This window comes from Halichoerus grypus, chromosome 2 (genome assembly GCF_964656455.1).
Source record: "Halichoerus grypus chromosome 2, mHalGry1.hap1.1, whole genome shotgun sequence".
NCBI classification, from domain to species: Eukaryota; Metazoa; Chordata; class Mammalia; order Carnivora; family Phocidae; genus Halichoerus; species Halichoerus grypus.
The window spans coordinates 36,697,707-36,713,804 of NC_135713.1; the positions used below are offsets into that span (position 1 = coordinate 36,697,707).

Here is a 16,098-nt window from a genome sequence, read left to right on the forward strand (position 1 = left end):
ATGCCAAAATGAGTTTGAAGTTTTTCATAATATATTGTTTACTATAGCTATAGATGGAAGAGGAAGATCATATTTATACTTACATTAGATTTTTTCCTTTTATGATTAGATTTTTAAATTTCTTTGAACTCTTAAACTGTGAATTATTCTTTTTCTGTGAAACATTACCTTATCCTCTACTAAATTACTTTTTTGGGGGTCTCATTTTAATGGCTAAGGTTACCTTTAATTTATTTCAGATACAAAATTTCAAAATACTGCCAAAATTTTTTTTATGGAAGATGATATTTTCTAGCAATTCCAGAAAATACACTGAGATTTTGGATGTATACACCAAAACAAGTACAATGTCCATAATTATTACATATGATTAGGAAAGAAGGACTGAAATAATAATACAGGAGTGTCACCAATATACTGCAGGAGGCCCTGAGATGCACCCGGTGCCTATAATTTCATTTAATCCTCATCACAACACTACGAGATGGGTTCTATTGTTACTATTCCATGTAACCAAGGAAACAAATTATGTTAGTTCATTTTTAAGAAAAATATTTTTCTGTAAAAATTATACATTCTTTTTATGCAAAAAGAAAATCGAACAATTTATAAAAGGGCAAAGAAGAAGGTAACATATCTCCAAAAACTCATCACACAAGAAAAAAAAGTTATTAGTGTTTGCTGGAAAATATTTCAGATGTGTCTTTTTGCATGTGTATGAACACAAGGGTGTTTCTATGTATTATGGCCACACAGATCAACAGATAAGCAATAAGATGAGAGACAGATGAATAGATAATCGAGATTAATATATAGAATGGTGATAAATAACAGATAGAAATCTAGCTAATGGTTTGAAAAGCAATTTATTTTTCTTTCTTCTCTTTCCACATACATGATCAACCAAAGGCATCCATGTATGATAGAGGTGGTGAGATTAGGATGCCCGAAAAAGTGCAAAGAAAAAGTTACTACTCAATATCTGATATTCAAAACAGGATTTTAAGAAGACTTTAGGCTTGAAAGTCATACATCTTGAAAGGGAAAAATAATATTTTATATATTATTTTATCTTCCCTTTAGTGTATCAAGAGCCAGTCTTCAAGAATTAGCCCATAAAGTTTTCAAAATGTGACTTCCATACAGGAAGAGGTCCTAGGTCATCTGCATTTTGCCAACTGCAGTGGTCAATTCTCAATTAGCCCCTGACATAAAGGGTAAAAGATGGGCTCTTCCTCCGCTGCCTCCTGTAGTGGCCGATGAAGGGTCACCGGGCTGGGGTGGGCGGAGGAGCAGGCAGGTGCATGTGGAGCCCCGGTCAGGCCATGGTGCAGGCCTGGTCGAGTCCGGGTCATGGACGAGTCCACCGACGACCGTGCACAACCCGGCCACCTGGTCGACCTCCTGGAGCTGCTGCGCCAACTCGGGGTTCTTTACTGGAAGCTGGATGCTGACAAATAGAATGACCCAGAATTAGAAGAGATCAGAAAAGAAAGAAACTACTCCTGGACAGATATAACAACCATATGCAAGGATAAACTCTCAAATTATGAAGAAAAGATTAAGATGTTCTATGAGGAGCATTTGCACCTGGATGGAGATCCACTAGGTCTTGGCTGGCAGTGGGTACTTTGATGTGGGAGATAAAGAGGACAAGCGATCCGCATTTGCATGGAACAAGGGGACATGATAACTCTTCCTGCAGAGATTGATCACCACTTAACGCTGGATGAAAAGAACTGTGTGGAGGCCACGTGGCTGTTTGTGGGAGAACCAGCGTGGACAGCTTACATTGGCTAGCTGACCATTTCGAGGCTCAGGGACAAGACATGGAATTTTTGGCATAGACAGCATAGTAGTGCTCCCGGGGGCTAGCTCACCCTTCGTCCTTGCGAGTGTCCTGAACGTGATCACAGCAGAGAGCCTGTCCTTTCTCCTTGCTTTTATATTGTAGACTGGGGTCTAGGAGAGCTTTCCTTTGCAAGATTATTTCATCAGGGTGTGTTATAATGAAAGGAGCTTTGTTATAAAAGTGATTTTTACATGGAAGCAGCTGTGGGGATGTGGACAAATCATATTCATTTGACCTAATTCAAGATCAGTGTTCAGCAGCCCTGTGTTAGCCCATGCTTCAACCTGAATGAGAGTCATCTCTCCAAATGTGAGTGCCGAGCTGCTCCTTCGGGACTTGGTTCTTCAACTATAAGCAGATGTCAGTCAATGACATGTCTGCGTTGTAAGAAGGTGTCATAGTAGATGACAGGACCGGCTAGATAGAAGACACTTTTTTCCCAAAACTGGGTAGGGAGTGCTGTGGGGAGGGAGCTTTCATATTAGTGGGGACTGGGAGATACTTGGAATTGCTATGCCGCTTTCTTGTTCAAAATAAAAGAGCTGCCTTAATTTTATACTCTTGGCTTGGAGTCCTTATATTCAGGTACATATAGTTCACTAAAATCTCCCCATTTAGATCCTTAAGGAAGGGAGGGGGTGGTAAAGGATGCTTATCTACTTCATAAATTTATAATTGTAATTACCTTACCTGTACAGAGTTCTTTTTTTTTCTTTCTTGGAAATTGTTTTCATTTTTGTTATCATGTATATTGTACCTGTATTTTTACATAACCATGCTTTTAAAGTACTGTGTTTATATTATAAGACATATATTATTACTTACCCTTTTACTAGTTAACAAAGTATACAATGCTAATAATAATTCAAATAATAATGACGATTGGTTGGTTAATAATGCTTTGGGTCAATATAGAACTTTTAACTTTCAAAACTTTTATAAATGCTTTTTCACAAAAGGCCTTAACTATAAATATAACAAATTAAAAAAAAATTGAGTTCCCATCTAATGGGGAAAAAAAAATTGTGTCACAAAGAGTGAGAATGCCTTTCCTCAGGTCATACTTCTGGTAGCTGGTTGGCAGCTAAGAACAAATTACATCAGTTCTGCAAATCCCCAGCCCAGTATTATTTTCATTAAACATCCCTTTGAAGTTAGCTCTACACAAGTTTCTTCACTTTAGGATCGAGGTAGAAAAGAACATTTAAGCTATCTGCATGGAAAGATCTATCAGAGCCAGTAGTACTGTGGTCCTCCTTCTAATCTTTGTCATTGGTAAATCTTGTCCATTCTTTAATTCTCTTCTGTCTAAGCCCCCCACACTGATACACAGATCTGACCTGGAAATACAAGGACATTTTCTGGTTACTGTGGCTTTGGAACAATCTGTCTCTGCCAAGTTGGTCATTGCTCTGGCAGTCAGTCCATCATAACTTTGTCCAATCCAATAACAAAAACTGGACATGGAAGAAAATCAATGCATTTGAATATTTTTAAGTGGGTAAGGGTATCCTTTTTAAAATATTTTTTTCTGAGCTGAGAATTAAAATGCAAAATAGTGAGTAGATGCTGAAGATTAGATATGAAGAAATAGTTTAGGATTTCATAAGCCCTAATTTCACCAGGTACTGACTCACTTCATACTCAAAACAAAGATTTTGTTTTTAAAGTCTCTATTCTTTTAGTTTGTCCATAAAATTAAAAAGAAAAATGAGAAAAATGGAAGAAGCTCACATACTAAGTAAGAAATTCAGACTAAAAATTCAAAACTATGTAAAATGAAAACATTTTATAACATCTCAGAACTTAAGTTCAAACCAATACAAGATCTGATTTATAGATTCTGTATTTGCTGAACATATTTAATCATATATGTATTCGAACTAATGACACGTTCTGAAACAGAAGCAATGAAAAACAAAACATGGATTCAGAATCTCAAAAAAAAAACCCGATAGACTTATTTTCATAAAAAAATAAAATCCTTGAAATATTCCTTACCCAACAAATGACTATGAAACAATGGGAGATACTTGAGGGAGGAAGATGCTTAGTGTTAAACTAACAAACAAGAAAGGAAAAAATCTGTTGTAACTGTAGAGTGTGCTCCTTCATCATTGTAGCACATTATAAACTTTAAAACAGTGCTCAGGCTGGTTTTCTATATACTACTCTTGATCTTACCTCATGTTTTGTTGCATTTGAAAATGCTTTTCTACTTTAAACCTCTAAATATCAGACTGAGGAAGCCTGACTTAAGAGCACTTATTAAGAGCATTTCACGCCTATTTTATTACATTTAAACTGCCTTGAAATCTTTGGAGTGTCTCAGCTAGGTTTCCCTTGAACTTATTACTTTACTAAGGCACATAGAGGTCTTTCCCAAAGGCAGTTTCTTTTTCAAAAGTACCATCTCATATCAGCTTATTAGCTATGATGGCCTCTTCAATTGGTTGGCAACATTAGGGGAATAGAGGTCTTGAGTGTATACTAAAAAGTTTTTGAAGACTTAATTCTATAATAATATGTTTTTTGTAGTGTTTTGTTTTTTTGACCTTCTTCTTGGTCTTCCATTCTCAGGATCTAAGAAGGCATTAGCCTAATGTCTAAAACTCTCCAGGAGTATTTAAATTTCCTTTTGTGAAAACTGCTAGAAGAAAGAAGACAGCCTCTCTTGGAGTGATAATGGGCAACTGTTCATCCACTCTTAGTTCTTCTGCTGGGGGATACTAGAGCATTTAGCATCTTCACTCCAATTTCACTCAAGCCACTCAAAATAATAGGCCATTTGCACTTCTACCACCACTCTAAAAACTTTAGAGGCCACATTACCACATAAAATTTCTTGTTTAATTGATAGCATGAAGTCTGACTTCAAAATTCCTGCTTTCCCATCCTTTATACATATATTACCCCCAAATTCAAGTAACGGATATAGGGGAATTAACTAAAACTGTATGTCTTAAACTTAATGACAGATCATCTATAATTATTTTTTTTCTATAGAGTACAGAATTTTAGACAAAAGATAAGAGTTCCTAATATTTTTACAGTACTAATGTTAGAACTATTCAGGCAAAAAAAATCCACATTTCACCAGGTGTTTCACATGAGTCTGACAACTGTTTTTAAAACATTGCTAATCCTTTAAGCTTGTATCCTAACATCATTTGTGTTTGTGTACCTCATTACAAATAGAAACGGGAATATTCTCTAAATATTAGACTCAATGAGAATTTCCTTAGCAATATCCCAGCCTCACATGCCCTGTAAATGAAAGGAGGTAACAGTTCTTTTATATTAGCAATATATTATATCTGAGATGCAAATGCTGTGTTCTTCTGATTTCTTTGCCATCGTTAAGAGTATCATTATCTTGACAGAATGAGGGATTTGGGGGATGGTGTTGCAGGAATCAAAAAGACAACACGATGCTCAAGCAAATTTTTAAGAATACTAAGTGGAAAAATAAATGCAAATACTCCCTAAAATGCATCTGTGTTTATGGGAGGTAGGAATTTGAATTAATTACTAAAACAAACATATCCAAAGCAATTAATAAATTCAATCTGTGTTCCTTTAGGGTTAATATTCTGACTAAAGAACAGAGAATTAACTGAGCATTTTGCAAAAGAAAAAATGCAGATGATCCATTAAAGTAGAAGACTACCTAATAATCAGATTTGCAAAGTTAATAATAATGATAATATCCAATGTGATCAAAAGTGGAAAAACGAGGACTTCCATACATCGTTGCTAGAGGTGCTAATTGGTCTAATTTTCTGGAAGGCAATTTGGCTTGTCTATTAACATTTTAAATGTGCATGCCCTTTGATCCATCAAGTCCAATACTAGAATCTATCCCAAGGAATTCATTGAAAAGTGCACCAAAAAATCTAAGTGAAAGGATGTTTATTGCATTGCTTGTAGCAACAAACAGCTGGATAATGTCCTCACTGTCTATCAATACAATATTGGTCATTTATGTAATGAATATACAGCCATTAAAAAGAATGATGTAGATGCATTTGCACTGACATAGAGAGATGGTAATGATATATAATTAATTAAAAGGAAAGAAAACTGGGGAATAGGCTACGAAAAATATGTTTAGAACTGTTTGTGTGCGTGTGTGTGTGTTTATAGACATATATAGTTATACACTTAGTTTTGCATGGAATACTTTTATCTACTGCTTTACACAAATTTGTATTGTTAAATTATTTCACAATGAGCTTTTATTATATTTATAATCAGCAAAGATAATAAAGGTGTTCTTATTTGGAAGGAAAAAAAGACCATGCACATAACTGTCAATTTTTAGCATTGGGATGGTGGAGAGTCGTTTAGTCAAGTTCCATAAAACATGGAGAGTTTCTTTTCCTCTTCTTATTCTATAAAATGCCAGCATTAAATTTTGCAAGCTGTATTTGACAGGATATAGGCACAAAGAAATGCTCCGATTATGTAAGCTTAGGAACTCTTGGTTCAGTGTTAATGTTTTGCCTTCATTTGATAACCTGTAACACATGCTATGATGACATAGGGCAAGGTTATTCCTGGTAATAATAGCTCGTATTTAGGGAAACTTACCACGTGACAGGTACTGGTCTCAGTGCTTTAAAGGTATCAACTCATTTAATCCTCACTATAACCCTGAATAATAGCTGCTAATGTTATCTTTCTTTTACAGATGAATACCTGAGGTATCAAAAGTTTAAGTAATTGGCCCAGTATTGCAGAACCAGTAAGTAGTGGAATCTAGTAGGAAGTCCAATATCTGAGCCCAACACTAGGGTTTTTCTTTGTAGAAGATTTGGATCCTTTGCTTGATTTACGATTTCACTAGGCATAAAAATATTACATTTGTAAAGCTATTTTCTGGAAATTATATAAATCAAGGGTCTTCTGAGAATCTTCTCTTTTATTCACATTTAGCTAAAAACCAGCATGAGAGCTAAATGCTGCCCATTTAGAATAAATCAAACGCTACAGCAGGAGAGGAGCCCGAAGCCACTCACCTTCCAGTGGTGAAGAGGAAATGCACAAGCACTGCGATGCAGCATGGAGGACAGAGAGCCACGAGCTGGGGTGCTGAGAGGCAATGCGGGAAAGGGTATGGGGGTGATGGTGGGAGTGGGAGGCAGGCAGTGTTAAGGGAGCAGAAGGGAGATGGACGGATTGAGAGGACAAATGAAGGTTGCAGGAAGTGGGTGATACAGGAGATAGTTCTTAAAAGATTAATAATTTTTGTAAATTTTATTGTTTATCTGAATATTAAAAAGCACATACTTGGGGCACCTGGGTGGCTCAGTAGGTTAAGTGTTTGCCTTCGTCTGGGGTCATGATCTTAGGGTCCTGGGATTGAGCCCCGTGGCTCAGGTTCTATGCTCAGTAGTGAGTTTGCTTCTCCCTCTCCCTCTGTGCTCTTTCTCTCTTGCTCTCTCTTGCTCTTGTTCTCTCTGAAGTAAATAAATAATAACTTAAAAAAAATAAAAATAAAAAGCCCACATACTCATTGCAGAAATCTTAGAAAGTACAGAAAATCATAAAAACAACAAAAAAACACACAATTCAGAAACGATCACATTTTGGGGTATTATTGCCTGGGTACAATTTCAACAGACAATGATGAAAGTGGAGACAATTTAGGGAGAACAAAGAGAGGTGGGAAAGACCAGACTGTATTGATGAACTATTTAAGTAGCTGGAACAAAAGGAAGTTAAATGTAAGCTGAAAGAGTAGCTTAGAGGATTTCATCATAGAAAACCTTAAATGTGAGGGAGCCACAAGGTGAGCAGTGGGGAGCCATTGAAGGTTTTAGTGCAAAGGAAGGATGTGTTTGAAGCCTTGCTTAAGAAAGATTAATCTGGTGGTAGCATCAGAAAAAATGGGAAAAGAGAATGATGGGAATTAAAAGCACTTAATAATTTATTACAGTGATCCAGAGGGAAAAGTTATACATGTAATCCTGAACTAAAGAAAAAATAACAAAGAAGGAAAAATACAAGACACATAATTGCAGAGATAAAGTCCTCTACATCTTGCCTAAAATGCCAATATCTGTGTGTGTGCATTTTTTACTATCTCTCATTCTATTTTCCTTTTAGGGGGGAGAGCCTGTTGCAAGATCAGTTTTGACAATTCTATAAGAGTGGTTAGTTTCTTAATTTTTAAGTAAATTGTTCTATGTTTGGAACAAAATACGTAAGACAAGAAAGAATCCGTTACCTTCACAAACTCAGAGACTACATTACAGAAAGAGCAAGCTTTCACAAGGATTTGAACAAAGGCCCTCCTAAGGTTAGTATTTTGCCAAAAATAAAATAATTTGTTTATAGGATTTATCAAATGTAAATCTTTCTCTTGACTTATTAATTGTTACATTATTAACAGTCTTAGAAATAATAGACCATTCAGTAAATCACTTCTATTTAAGTTTAAGAGAAAAATGATGTTATGATGAAAAAAGTTTAGTGCTATCTGTACATACATTTAATAAATTGCCTTAGTTTGCTTCACATTTTAGGTGTTGTCTGTTATTTTTTTCCATGACTGGTGCTAGATGATATTATAATTCCCGATAGAGAGAAAGAAAACATTCAAGAGCAGTCAGAAGAGTTGTTCTGTCAGAAATAACTCTCTGTGACTTCTTCTGCCAGATCTGACATTATACAGTATCTGACCTCATACTTCATTTTTCTCATTTCTGAAGTGGAAATAGAAGTTGTAATCATAGAAGCTGAAGAAGTTGTAGAAACCAAGGAGTTGCAGTCCTCCTCTGTGTGTGTGTTTAGAAAAATGCTCTATAGGCATTCCGTAAAGGTACAGGTAGTATAAACATGCACAGAAAAAGGTTTCTGTTAGTTTTTGTGGGATATATTTGCAGCAAACACTGTAGAAATGTTTCCAGACCCCCTTGTGTTCCTTATACCACTAGCCCCTGCTGCCTTAGTCAATGACTGATTGGCAAAGAAGTAGGAAAGCCCAGCACCCTTGCCTAAGGCAGGAATATCTCCAAGACCCAGCTTATATTCTAGAGTTTTCCAGTGGTTCTGTCTGAAGCGACCCCATATGGGATTTTGCCTGACATGACACCCTTCCCAGCTTCTTCTCTCTTCTTTTGTGTCCTGTGGTGGCCCCTGACTGTTTTTTTTCCTGGGGAAATTTACTACTCTTTTGTATGTGAATCCTCTTCTCAGAGTCTAATCTGGGGAACCCGACCTAGGAACTACAAACTGAAAACCAAAAGTGAACTAGTATAAAGTTTACTGAAAACACATTGTCATTTTCTTTCAAGAAGCCAGGCCATGGATATGATAACAGCAACTGAACCACCAAAGAAATACATGAAAAATCAGAGATTCAGGAGGAGCTTTTCAATGCGCATTTCCAAAAATATTGTCATGTCAAACTGAAAAGGAGAAAAAATTCAATGTGACTCATCCTTTTCAGAACAGTAATAGCTTTCACTTACTGAATTCCTACCTATGATTATCACTGTTGTAGCATTTTTCCATATCTATGTCATTTTGTCCTCACAACAATTCTACAATGGAGGCATTGCTTTATTTTTCATGTTTAGAGTGTAGCTCTGAGCTCACACAATTTAGCAAATACCAGTACCAAGATTCAAACCCAGATCTAATCTGGCACTTGAGTTCATAGTCTTTCCACCTCACCTCACTGTATTGCTCTTCTATAAGGGCGTTCTGCAATATAATGGGTGCCTGTGTTTGTTAAGTTGCTCTTAGTTTTCCACTGACATTGACAGAAAATGATGAGATAGTATTTATCCAATGACTCTCATCAAATTACTTACTCTTTGCAAATATAAACCAAACTCTTCCAATTATTTCAAAGGGCTAAAAAATAATATTTCTCAAATTTTGTATTTTAAGAATGCCAAGATTTGTCTGGTTATGGCTATGTCATGGACGTGCCTATTAAAGAGGTCATCGACAATTTGTTTGACCAACTAGTGCAGAAAAGACAGCAATAAACCATTATGCAAGTGCCGAGTCTAGACCGGCTACTAGGCTCAATACTCCATGGCTCACACCTAACTATTTAGATTATTTAGATAATAACTCTGGCCAACCATTTTCCTGTGGTGGTCATTTCTGACTTCTGAAGACTGATCAACTTATTATTCCTGTTACAGCATGCTATCATGAGGCACATTCAGTTGTAATGTTGTATCTTTTATCTTTAACAACCGTGGAGAAAAACCAAGAATGTCCACACAAATGTGGCACAAGAAGCTAGAGCCATTTTGCTTTTTGTTGTCACACACAACAACATATAATTCATGTCAGTCTTTGACACGGAAAGCAGCATAACTCAAGTGGATGGCATTGTATGTATCTGGCCTTACAAAATAAAAATACCATCTTCATATCCTGTGAGCTCTTCTAACCCGATGGCAGCAAATGCTTTTCATCCATGGAACAGTTCTACAATTGACGTACCACCCTGAGGATTTTGTATATTTTATTTAGCAGTCATTTGGATAAAGAAGTTTAATTTTGGATAAGAGGTTTAATTTAAGAAGGGATACTAATGAAGTTGAGTGAAGAAATGACCTAATGAAGACAGGAAAACTGAATTTTCTCTGTAGCTGTAGATTACTTTGGAATGAGAAGTGATTCATTTCCAACTGTCTCTATAAACATGGAAAGCAATTGGATGCTATCATGGATTGAACTGTGTCCCCACTAAAGATGTTGAGGTCCCAACCCCCAGTACCTATGAATGTGACCTTATGTGGAAACAGGGTCTTTGTAGATGATTGAGTAAATTATTCACAGCACAGTTATTCAGAAAGCCTGTAATTCCCATTATGACTATTTAGTAAGTCATTAGCTCAGCATTCAAGATTCTCTATATTCCTGACAATGTGTACTACTTTTAACTTCATTTTCTAATCATACCACATATGAATCATCCATAGTCTAGTCAAGTTGATGTCCTTGTAGTTCATTATACACACTGAAAATCCCCAAATTTCTGACTCTATTTCTACCTCTTTGCTTGTCAAAAATGTTATTTATTGTCTTCATTTTTCCAGGCCCTAATCTTACTTCAAGGCCCAGTTTACCTCCCAACATTCCCATCAGAATTTTCCAGAATGCACTGAAGTAGGTAATGGTCCTCTACTTTGAAATCCATATTACTTATTGCCTTCATATTATTTGATTCTCTAACTATCTAATATGTATTAAGTATACCTTTTTGTGTATCTCTTATCTCTCCAACAAGATTTAAATGTATCTCTTTGTAATCTTACTGTATAAAAGCTATCATCCAATAAACATCAGTTGGCAATTATGATACATATTAAAAACTTATGATATATATATCATATATTATTAATGTCTATGATGTCAATAATATATATTATGATATATATGCTATATCAATAGTAGTTGTCAATTTTTCAAGAAGATTACTTAAAATTTACAGATACTTATAGGGTATATATGTCTTTAAGGATACTTAAAGGGTAATGTCTTTGCATCTATCTTATGAAACAAGTTAAGTCAGCATTATTATCTTGATGTTACAGAACTGAAAGCAGAATGAGACACATTAAATAGCTTCCCTAAAATTAGCCCCAGTGTTTGAGGTAAGATGGTCAACAAAGAGGCAGAGCCTGAATACAAACCCATGACTTAGTTTTTCATCCAGCATTAAAAAAATCAATGGCTGTTGAATAAAAAGGAAACAAAGATGGAAATAAAACAACCACCCTCAAAATGCTGAAGATATTTTGAGAGTAACAAATATGTAAATACCATAAATCTGCCTCCAGTGTACCACCTAGTTTCTCTGTCATAGTTTTTATTAATTACAGTATCAATCTGAGAATATATAGGAAGTTGTTATGTATTTTGTCTTTCTGTATCACTTGGTCCTGAATGTATAGTCAAATTTCATTGAGGAATGAACATAGAACTACTGAAGAGAACAAAAGATATGGATAATTCCAAGGTCAAGATTTAAGAGACCTACTTAGTTCACTAGTATACAATTAATTTGATCCATGATATTGGATGAATAGTGCTAAGAAAAAATGTAATTTGATGAATTAATTGTTCAAAACTTTTATTTCAAAACTTTCTAACAATTGCACTAAATTCTTTAATATATATCAGAGAGAAAGAGAGAGAGAGAACCTTATACTCCCAGCCAGATTTTCTACCCTTTCAAGAACCAAGCTATAGCTTATCAATCTAAAGAGCAATTATTGTTCTTGTATAAATGTGGTGCATGTAAGCAACTAAGTGCTTTAGTTCTGCAACTAAATGCTTAATAGGTCTTGTATTTTCCTACCCACCTGCTGTACTCCAAACATATTCATAAATAAAAGATAAAGTGTTCAAGAATACCTTAGGCCTAAAGAGTGCTTCATATACCTAAATTTATTTCTTTTCTTGGTTCTTAGTGCATTTTCCAGAGTTTAGGTTCATATGCAAATTTTATCTCTAGGCAGATAATGTTAGCCGACCAAACATTCACCTTGGCTTATTTCCTTCCCTTACCAACTTTTCATTATTCCCACACTTGTTACTGTGTTTTTGAGGTGATAGCTGAATTCTCACTAAAATCCTGAACTCGCCTTTTGTTCTCACTTTATCCACTATATGCTTATGAGAAAACCCATAAATCTAGCGAAATATTTTAAAATAACATATATGGTTTTGCTTGGGTATGTGATGATCAAGATGCCATCGTGTGTGTGTGTGTGTGTGTGTGTCTAGGTTTATTCAGGCTTCTTTCTTCTCTTCTTCAGTTCATCTTTTTTGAAATTGTTTTATGTCAGCACTAATTTTAAAAATATGTATTTTATTTTATACTTTTATCTTGTGCTTTTCACTAGTACTATGGGAAAGGAATTTTTTAAAAAGCTAGTTACACCAAAAAATATAAAGATTGAGCAAGCCATAATCCTTCTGCTAATGGACATGCTATAATCAACAGGAATGTTATATAAAACTATTATTTCCATTCCTTTACATTTGTAGAAAGTTTCAAGACAACTGCTTTTTCATTATCAATTTTAAGTTGCAAACAAGCAGATTAAAAAAGGCGGGAGACCATTACTGTCTGGGAGAATTCATGTTTCTCATGTAGGGGTGAAATAAGAAGTACATTCTGAGCTTTCTTGGAAAGAAGCCACTTAATCTTCCCCAGGGGTCTGGTGGGGTTTCCTGAGCTTTTTCCTGGCAACAGTCAACTGTTGTTTATGGGACCATGCCAAGACGCCAAGGGGTTGAGGAACTCTCATTTGGATGCCTGGCCTGTCTGGCACTCTCCTTGGTGCTGGCTGCTTCCAAAGCATTTGCTTCTCTGGGCTTTGTTTTAGCAAGCCAGACTGAAAAGGGGCCACCCTGCACTGGCCTTTATACATTAACATCCCCAAATGATTTCTTGGCTTTGTTACCTCTACCTGACCCACCTCCCTACAAAGCTTTCCTAAATTGCTGTAGCCTTGCAGCACCTAAATTTTACCTTGCCCTTGGCACTTAGCAGATTTGGAATTCAGCTTGTGGTTTTGGTTTCTACTGAGTTTGTAAGACATTTTGGAGTAGGCACTTGCAAACTGCCTTATACCTACAGCACCTAGCATGTAGTAAGTCCTCAAAAAATATTGTTTGATGATAATAGTGTTTCCCTGTTTTCTTCCCAAGAAGAAACACATATAGTTTATAAGATTTTATCATATCCAGAAAATGCTTGAGATCATAAGCTTAGGTGTGTGGCCCACAATCCACAAGTACATTATCTTTATCCTTCCTTTTCTTTTTCAATAATCACTCAAAACCTCCTATCCTTCTCTGTCTCTCTTTCTCTCTCTTTCACATAGAGCACACACACACAACACAAACCGATACAGGCTTCACAGTTCCACAGACACATGCTCATCTTTCAATAGGATCTTAAGAGTAGAGGCTAAGAGCATAGAATTTAAGTTAAACTGCCTCTGCTCCTGTTCCAGTTCCCATAATTAATATCAATGTGACAGCAGTTTCATTAATATCTCTGTGCCTCAATTTCCTCATCTATGAAATGGGAATAATAATAGAACTTAACCCAACAATTTGTTGAGTTAATCATGTAACACATTTAAAAGAATTTCTGGCTCATAATGAATAGTATATTAACACTGTCCACTCTTCTTATTTTGGAGTAGTTCAGCTGAGATGTTACTTTTCTCTCTCTAGATTATCAGATCAGATTTCCCAAGTGTCAAATCTCCACTTACTGAAGAAGTGGCAGTGACAGTCAAGGTGAGACTCTAACTAGAAAAGCTAGATCCTCTTCTTCTTGATCAAGGGAGTCCAAATCAACAAACTTTACTTCTTTAATGGAAAAGATGCTAGTCATGGAAGAGCAACTGATTTAGCTAAAAGTTTATTTGTGCTGCAGAGAGGTTTGCAAATCTTCCACACAATTTGGATTTTATGTAGCTTTGCACAATCACTTCTCTTGAAAGTTGGTCTTTGGAACAGCCAGTCTGAAGAGCTGATGTTGAATATATGAGTATTAGTGAGTCACAGTAGAATAATGTCCAAGGAAAATGATGATCAGTTTTTAGATGTGATAGTTTGGTGTGAAAGATATGCTTTTTGTTGCTTCATCTCAGTACTATTTCTTGGTTCCCCCCCATGAAAGGCCTGCTCGTGGATAAAACAGCAGGTCATTGAGTGCTCGGTATTTAAAGTGGGTTTGAAAGGACCTAAAGTGATGACTGAAAGTGAGGGACCAGACTTGAAGATCATAGCAAATGAGGCCTCATGGCTTAGCTTCAATGAAGGCAAATCTTTGGTGATAACTCTGCCTTACTTGAAGATTTCCCAAATTATGCGTATCAGTGGGAATTTATGACTGGTACTATGGAATAAGCCCAGAAGCGTGACTCCCTAGATTACCTAGTAGTTGATGACTGTTGTAATTCTGTAAGCTGCGTCTCACTGTCCTTTGATAACTCTGAAGGTGGCTAGGTGAACCTGGCCCAGCGAAAAGTATCCGAAGCATTTATCCTGGCCAGAATGTGTAGGGGATGACTCCAGCTTATGTGTATATGCATCAGTCTGGAAGTAGAAGGCTGTATTCATAGGAGGCCTCACTTAGAAGTCATTCTAATTATTTATGGCTGCATAACAAGCCATTCCAAAACTTTGTGGCTTAAAGTAACAACAATCATTTGTTTTACTCATGAATCTGCCGTTAGGGCAGGATTTGGCAGGGTGGCTCATCTCTTCTCTGTGAGCATCAGTTGAAATGGCTGCACTGGGACTGGAAGATCCATTTCTAAAACAGCTCATGCACATAGCTGGCAAGTTGTAGCTGGCTGTCAGCTGGGAACTCAGCCAGAGCTGTAGGCTGGGGGTTTTCCTCAGATCAGTGGAAGCTGAGCTCTAAGAATGAGTGTTCCAAGAGGCTTTGTCAGGAGGTGCAAGGCTTCTAATGACTTTGCCTTGGAAGTCCCTGTATATTGTATTGGTAATTTAAAAAGTCATTAAAACTAGCCCTCATTCAAAGGGAGAGGAATTAAACTTCATCTTTAATCTACCACAGAAGTTATCATTCCTAAATTTCGACCTCTCAGTGAGAGAGATTGATGATCTCTCTACTATATACATTAATTGTGCTGATTGCTTTCTAGACTTCTAGACAAGTAAATCTTGTTTGATATACCCAAGAGGTGTTTGTTTCTGGTCTTCTTATAGGTCTTTTTTCCCCATTGACATATCTCTGTCTTTTAGTTGGTGTATTTAGACCACTGACATTTAAAATAATGATTGATGTAGTTGGGTTAATATCTACTATATTAATCACTGTTTTTTACTTACGTTTGTTTTATGTTCCTATTTTTGTCCTCCACACTTTTTCTGTCTTTTGTGGTTTTAATTGAACATTTTGTATAACTCCATTTTCTCTCCTTTCTTAGTATATCAATTATGCTTCTTTTAAAATATTTTTCAGTGGTTGCTTTAGACTTCACAATATACATTTACAACTATTCCAAGTCCACTTTTAAATAACATTATACAACTTCATGGGTAGTATAAACATCTTATAATAACAAAATGTTCCTATCTCTTCCCTCTCATCCCTGTATCATAGCTGCCATTCATTTCACGTATACATTAAGCAAACAAAAACATAGACATGCTTATATAACCTTATACATCCTTATGCATATATATATATATGCATACACACCTATATATAAGCA

The 16,098-nt window shown here is 36.0% G+C and overlaps 1 pseudogene; it reads left to right on the forward strand.

The window, feature by feature from the left end:
- Window positions 1-1,325: 1,325 nt before the first annotated feature.
- On the forward strand, window positions 1,326-1,856 carry LOC118519361 (acireductone dioxygenase pseudogene; annotated as a pseudogene).
- Window positions 1,857-16,098: the final 14,242 nt, after the last annotated feature.